A 7,733-nucleotide genomic window follows, 5' to 3' on the forward strand; every position below is an offset into this window, starting at 1 on the left:
ACAAACATTATTTTTTTTAAAATAGGAGAGTCCTGCTTACATCAGATGGAAGCAGGAGGTTGCCTGGCTAAGAGTCTGACCCTGTCTTTGGAAGGCAGTCGGGAGTATCCATAGATGACATGGGAAAGACCTGGTTCTCTGAAGGTCAAACATACAAAACCACAGGCCCATCCACGGCCAGTCTGCACACCCAGGGCCATGAGGCCCACTTGAAGTGTGCAGCAAGGGTTGCACCTGTAATTTGACAGGGGGAGAAACTTCTTCCCCCTGCAACCAGAGGGAGCTGGGCAAGGGGATGAGCCTCTGCCTTCCCTCCACCTCCAATCAAGAGCCGGATTCTTCCCACCACTTTGATGTTTGGAGCAAAAGAAAAGAAACGAAAATATCTAGAGGCTAGAAGAGGAGCAAGAAAGATGGAAGAAATCATAAGCACCCCCCTCCAAGAGCTCCTGGCTTCTGGGGTCTCCAGAGAGCTGGGGGAAAGCCTTGGTGGGGAAGCCAGTGCTCCTGGGAGACCCTGACTCAATCCTGTGCCTTCAGCATCATTAAAGCACTCGGCACACTCTTTGGTTTAAGAAGGATTTACGTGTCCACAGTTCCCCATGGAGGACATCAGGGAGTTTTAAAATTCTAATAAAAATAAGGACAACCAGGCACAGACAGGAATAATAAGGTATGAACATCACACAGCTGACAAAAGTCAGATTTGTGACATTTTCAATGAGATCAAAGAATGTCATGAGATGTCCAAAGCTAATTTGCTCTCTTTGGGAAAAGATAATGTTACCTCTGGAAAAGAGGGAGTGGGGTAGAGGCTGGGAGGATGTAGTTGAGCCCAGGGGTCATCAGAACAAATGAAGCAACAAGGAAGAAGCGTCTGGAGCATGCAGGCAAATGGGTCCCTGGGTCCCGCACGTGGATTTCACACTCAGATGAGGGCCATTTGCATAGTCAATGCTTGTCACAGGGGTCCCTCAAGTCATCAGAGTTTGTCCAGCTTTTCTTTCCAGCTAAGTACAATCAATTTGGCAATGTGTTTGATTTTTATACAGCAAATATGGGTTCTTAAGCAAGCACCCGCCTGTCTGGATTTTTGTCTGTTCACTTAATTACACTGTCTGAGATTCCTTCCTGCGTCATATCAACTCTAGACAGCACAGAGATGGCACCATAGTTAAGACCATTCTGCTGAACTGCAAACGTCTTCCATTGCATTTGGCAGCTCACTCCCCCACCACAGATCGCTAGCAGAGCACCATAAATCAGCATATTCTAAACAGTTGAACCAGAAATAACCAAAGAGGATATTTAGACCAAGTGGAGTGGGAGGCCAGGGTGAAAGATTTAAACATAAGAAAAAATGTATGATAAAAGAACAAAGAGAGATGAATTAGGCAGAGCCCATTTTTATATTGCATGGGGAAAAGGTGATATCACTGCAGAAACTCTTGCTAAAATCACGCTTGATATTAATTTTTTTTATTCTTCCACCCCTGTCCCATCAAATTACTATCTTCAGGGTCACTGTAGCATTAACCTAATTAGAGTCAGTGACAGAGCCAATGTCCAGTGACAACCAACTGAATGGGAAAAAATATCTGCAAATCGTATCAACCCGGGTTTCCTACATTGCAGGTAGATGATTTACTGTCTGAGCCACTAGGGAAGACCCAATAAATCTGATAAGTGATTAATATACAAAATATATAAAGAATTCATACAACTCAATTAAAATAAATAATTCAATTAAAAATGCCCAAAGGAGCTGAATAGACATTTTGCCAAAAAGGATATACAAATGGCCAACAGGTATATGAAAAGATATTCAGTATCACTAATCATTAGGATTAATATCACCTGCTTATTTAACTTATATGCAGAGTACATCATGAGAAACGCTGGACTGGAAGAAACACAAGCTGGAATCAAGATTGCCGGGAGACATATCAATAACCTCAGATATGCAGATGACACCACCCTTATGGCAGAAAGTGAAGAGGAACTCAAAAGCCTCTTGATGAAAGAGAAAGTGGAGAGTGAAAAAGTTGGCTTAAAGCTCAACATTCAGAAAATGAAGATCATGGCATCTGGTCCCATCACTTCATGGGAAATGGATGGGGAAACAGTGGAAACAGTGTCAGACTATTTTGGGGGGCTCCAAAATCACTGCAGATTGTGACTGCAGCCATGAAATTAAAAGACGCTTACTCCTTGGAAGGAAAGTTATGTCCAACCTAGATAGCATATTCAAAAGCAGAGACATTACTTTGCCAACAAAGGTCTGTCCAGTCAAGGCTATGGTTTTTCCTGTGGTCATGTATGGATGTGAGAGTTGGACTGTGAAGAAGGCTGAGTGCCGAAGAATTGATGCTTTTGAACTGTGGTGTTGGAGAAGACTCTTGAGAGTCCCTTGGACTGCAAGGAGATCCAACCAGTCCATTCTGAAGGAGATCAGCCCTGGGATTTCTTTGGAAGGAATGATGCTAAAGCTGAAACTCCAGCACTTTGGCCACCTCATGCGAAGAGTTGACTCATTGGAAAAGACTCTGATGCTGGGAGGGATTGGGGGCAAGAGGAGAAGGGGACGACAGGGTGGGCAGGTGGAGAAGGGGACGACAGAGGATGAGATGGCTGGATGGCATCCCTGACTCAATGGATGTGAGTCTGAGTGAACTCTGGGAGTTGGTGATGGACAGGGAGGCCTGGCGTGCTGCGATTCATGGGGTCGCAAAGAGTCGGACAGGACTGAGCAGCTGAACTGAACTGAATCAATAGGGAAACACACAACAAAACAATGAGATATCACAGCATGACTGCCAGAATGGCCATTAGCAAAAAGACAAGCACTAATAAATGCTGGTGAGGATACAGAGAAAAGGGAACCCTAGTGCACTGTTGGTAGGAATGTAACTTGGTACAGCCGCTATATAAAACAGTAGAGAGGTTCCTCAAAAAATTAAAAATAGAACTACCACATGATTCCACAATCCACTTCTAGGTATTTATCCAAAGTGAAGTGTTAGTTGCTCAGTCACACCGAATTCTTTGCAACCCCACAGACTGTAGCCCACCAGGTTCCTCTGTCCATGGGATTTCCCGGGCAAGAATACTGGAGCGGGTAGTCATTCCTTTCTCCAGGGGATCTTCCCAACCCAGGTCTCTTGCATTGCAGGCAGATTCTTTACCATCTGAGCCACCATGGAAGCCCCATATATTCAAAGGAAATGAAATCACTATGTCACAGAGATACCTGAACTCCCAAGTTCACGGCAGCATTATTTACAACAGCTAAAAGACATGGAAATAACCTAAATGTCCATCAACAGATGTATGGATTTAAAAAAAAAAAAAGTGATGTGGAAAATTCCGGCAATCCAGTGGTTATGGCTCCATTCCACTGCAGGGGGCATGGGTTTGATCCCTGGTTAGGGAACTAAGATCCTGCATGCTATGTACTGTGGCCAAAAAAAAAGAAAGAAAGAAAGAAAATGTGGTGTCTGTATATACACAATGGAAAACTATTCAGCCATTTATAACAATATGAATGGAATTTGAGCACATTGTGCTAAGTGAAGGAAGTCAAACAGAGAAAGACAAATACTGTATGATCTCACTCATATGTGAAATATAAAAAGAGTTTTAATCACAAAGAAAGAGACCGGATTTGTGGTTACCAGAGTGTGAAGTGAAGGATGGAAAAATTGGATGAAGCTGGTCCAAAGGTATAAACTGCCAGTTATAAGACAAATCTCTACAGAGTATATAATGTACAACATGATGCGTGTAGTTAACAATGTAAAACAGTACATTTAAAAGCTACCAAGAGTAATTCTTAAAGTTCTTAAGATTTTTTTTTGGTAACTATTTGAGAGATGGATGTTAGCTAAACCTACCATGCCAATCATCTCACAATATATATATGTCAAGTCATTATGCTGTATACCTTGAACTTATATCAATTATATCTCAACAAAACTGAGGGAAAAGTACCTCCAAAAAAATAAATAAAAAATAAAAATAATCACTCCTGTGCAGCCTGGGGACTAAGTAGTCATGTGACCCACTTTTGGCCAATGAGGTATAAGCAGAAGTCTACTGTATGGAACTTCTATGGAAGCTATTATTTTGTTGATGAAAACGGACAGATTCAGTTGGCCCATCACTTTTTTTTTTTTAATATTTTTTGAGAGAAAGAGAAATTTGAGGTTCACAGCAAAGTTGAGCAGAAAGTACAGAGTTGTCAGAAGCCTCCTGCCCCTACACATGAACAGCCTCCCCCGTCCACACCTGGACATCCTCCCACTTTGAACACGCCACCCTAGAGGGGTACAGTTGTTACAGCTGATGAACGTACCCTGATACATCCTTATCACCCGAAGTCTGCAGTTTAGGGTTCATTCTTGGTATTGTACATCCTATGGGTTTTGACAAATACACAGCAACATGGATCCGCCATTAGAGATTCATACAGTTAGTTTCACTGCCATAGAAATCCCCTGTGTTCCATCTATCCTTCCCTCCCTTACCTCTATCTCCTGCAACCACTGACATTTCTACTGTCTTCATAGCTTTGTCTTCTCCAGGATGTCTTATAGTTGGAATCATACAGCACGTAGCCCTTTCAGATTGGCTTCGTTCACTTAGTAATAAGTTTCCTCCATGCCATTTCATGGCATGATAGTTCATTTCCTTTTAGAGCCAAATAGTATTCTGTTGACTGGATATATTTCAGTTTATTTATCCATTCACTTACGGAAAGACATCTTGGTTGCGCTTGATTGGCAATTATGAATAAAGCTCCCATAAAATTCTGTGTGCAGGTTTTTGTGTGGATAAAAGTTTTCAACTCATCTGGGTAAAAAGCAAGGAGTGGAACCCGCATCTCATGGCCCATCACCTCTGCGCTTATGTCTAGTGCCCTCCCTCCTGCCTGCAACTGAGCAGCGATGCCGGGAGAAAGAGCGGCCATCCTGCCACCCGGAGCAGAGGTGCTCCAGGCGAAGGAAGGATCTGGAGGCTAGAGGGGACCAGGGTCCACAGTAGCTCCATCGAGTAGCTACACCAGCCCTGGATAATCCACATGACTCTTTCGTCACATGAGAGAAAAAAAAAATTTTTTTTTTAAAGATCCTATTTTACTGAAACTACTGTTCAGCCAAACACAGTCTGAACTGGTACAGAAGGCTTCTCCATGTTCCTGAAACCACCTGGAATGGGACGTTGATGGACAACAGGCTTGGCCCTTAAAGTATTATCAGCCTGGAAATAACTGTACCTTTTTTTCCCCCTTGATTTAAATTCCACCTAAATCTCAAATCTAATCCCTTGAATCTATTTCTCTCTTCCACTGTATAATCATAAGGGATTTGATTTAGGTCATACCTGAAGGATTGATGCTAAAGCTGAAACTCCAATACTTTGGTCACCTAATGTGAAGAACTGACTCATTTGAAAAGACCCTGATGCTGAGAAAGATTGAAGGCAGGAGGAGAAGGGGATGACAGAGGATGGGATGGTTGGATGGCATCACCGACTCAATAGACATGAGTTTGAATAAACTCTGGGAGTTGGTGATGGACAGGGAGTCCTGGCGTGCTGAAGTCCATGAGTCCGACATGACTGAGTGACTGAACTGAGCTGAAATCTCAAATCTCTTACCTTTGTTTAAAATAGATTTCCCTCCACTCAGAGTGAATCTCAGTGAACACAGAAAAGGGCATCATCAGTGTTGGGGGCAGGGAGAGGCAAGGGGAGTGGGCCCCTTTTCCTTCATTAAACACCCAGTTGGGAGGGAAACAACACCATCTGCAATTCAGTACCTGCTGGGCAGAGGATGTGCATTCCTAGGAGAGAATCCATTTGCTTTTATGCAAGAGGGTTTTTTCTTTGCCTCTGAAAGTCCTATTACAAAACAATTAGTCTCGTTAGAGGATTCTGTTTTGCAAAAGAACCCACTCTGCACAGCTGCTCATCCTTAGAAACGGCCTGGAGTTCTGGAGGGCGGGTAACTGACACTTCTGTAGAATCTGCTGCTGGAGCCAGAACCAGCCTGGCTGAGGGAGGGGTCCACCCCCGCTGGAGGCAAGACCAGACCTCCAACCCCATCAGCGCTGCTCTGTGGCCCAGGGGTTCCAGGGGCGAAACCCAAGGGGAAGAAAAGGCTTGAGATCAGCTGGCTCCTGTCAGGGAACAACTCAAAAAATCCCAACACTTTTATCATGTTCAGCAACTCTGGATTAAAATGGGCTGCTTTCCAGTATCTTCGGTTGTATGAAGGTGGGCAGTTTGACTGGGGCGGTTCCATTTATAAAATATAGACATGAGACAGGTTATTTTTCTCACATACCGTTATGCTCTGCCAAATTCAACTCTTCTGATGGGTCACAGGCTCCCTTAAAGGACGTTTTGGGACTTCCCTGGTGGGTCCAGTGGTTAAGAATCGACCTGCCAATGCAGGGAACGCAGGTACAATCCCTGGGCTGGGAAGATCCCACATACTGCCAGGCAACTAAGTCCGAGCGCCACAGCTACTGACACCCACATGCCTAGAGCCCGAGCTCCTCAACAAGAGAAGCCACCGCGATGAAACACCCGCGCACCACAATGAGGAGTAGCCTCTGATTGCCGCAACTAGAGAAAAGCCCACACAGCAACCAAGACCTGCACAGCCAAAAAATACATAAATAAAATCTCAAAAATAAAAAAGATGCTTTAATCCCATTTAACAGCTTTTCAATCACTTAATTACTCACCTTGTCGCCTATAAGACGTGTTCAGTTTGAAATCTCAGTCTCACACTTGACTCACATCCTTCCCCAGCACCACGTGCTCAGCTCCCGGTTCCGGGGACCAGGAGTCAGGGGCGTGCTGGGAAAGGTGGGGCACCCTGACCCTTCTCAACTCGGAAAGGAGGGGGACACAGGGATTTGTAGAGTCTGCTGGCCCTTGTGCTGTCAATACTCCCGCCAGGTGGACTTCAAACGACTAAGGCGGTGTCAGTGCATGTGGAGTTGCTCTCCAGCTGATTAGCCCCGAGCAGCACTGCATGGAGTGGACGGAGGGGTGAGCCTGGCCCACTTTCCCATCCCCTCTCCTGGACCTGCTCTTCCAGCATCAGAGCAAGAGAAACAAGAAAGCCAAGAGACCTCTCCAACTTCAGCAACTACACAGTGCAGAAGGCATTGTAGTTCTATCCCTGGGCTGGGAACACGCCCTGGAGCGGGGCACAGCAACCCGCTCCAGTATTCTTGCCTGGAGAATCCCCATGGACAGAGGAGCTTGGCGGGCTACAGTCCATGGGGTCGCAGAGAGTCGGACACAATTAAAGCCACTTAGCACACGTAACTACACAGAAGGTGCTCCCCCCTTTATTGGTCACTATCACCAATCTAAGCTGTGGTCCCCAAGCCCTGCTGGCAGAGAACACATCCCCAGGCAGCTTTCCCAATCACTGAGGGTGACCCTGTGGCCTGGCTGCCCCTAGCTGGTCACTTCATACCATCCGGCCTGTCCTTACAGACCCCAGAACTGTCTGGCCTCCTGGGCCTGAGCACCTGGATGGATTACACTTCTGTTTGTCTTAAAATGGAGACCTTAAAAGTGTCCTTCCAGGGTTCCTCCCTTTGTTTACATAGACCAGACCTGCTCAGCACACACTGTGGAAGGGCAGACATCCATCCAAGGGGCAGAAGGACACCCTCTCCTACACACCCACTCCAACCATCCCCGCCTTC

The sequence above is a fragment of the Bos mutus genome, chromosome 12 (genome assembly GCF_027580195.1).
Source record: "Bos mutus isolate GX-2022 chromosome 12, NWIPB_WYAK_1.1, whole genome shotgun sequence".
Taxonomy (NCBI): Eukaryota; Metazoa; Chordata; class Mammalia; order Artiodactyla; family Bovidae; genus Bos; species Bos mutus.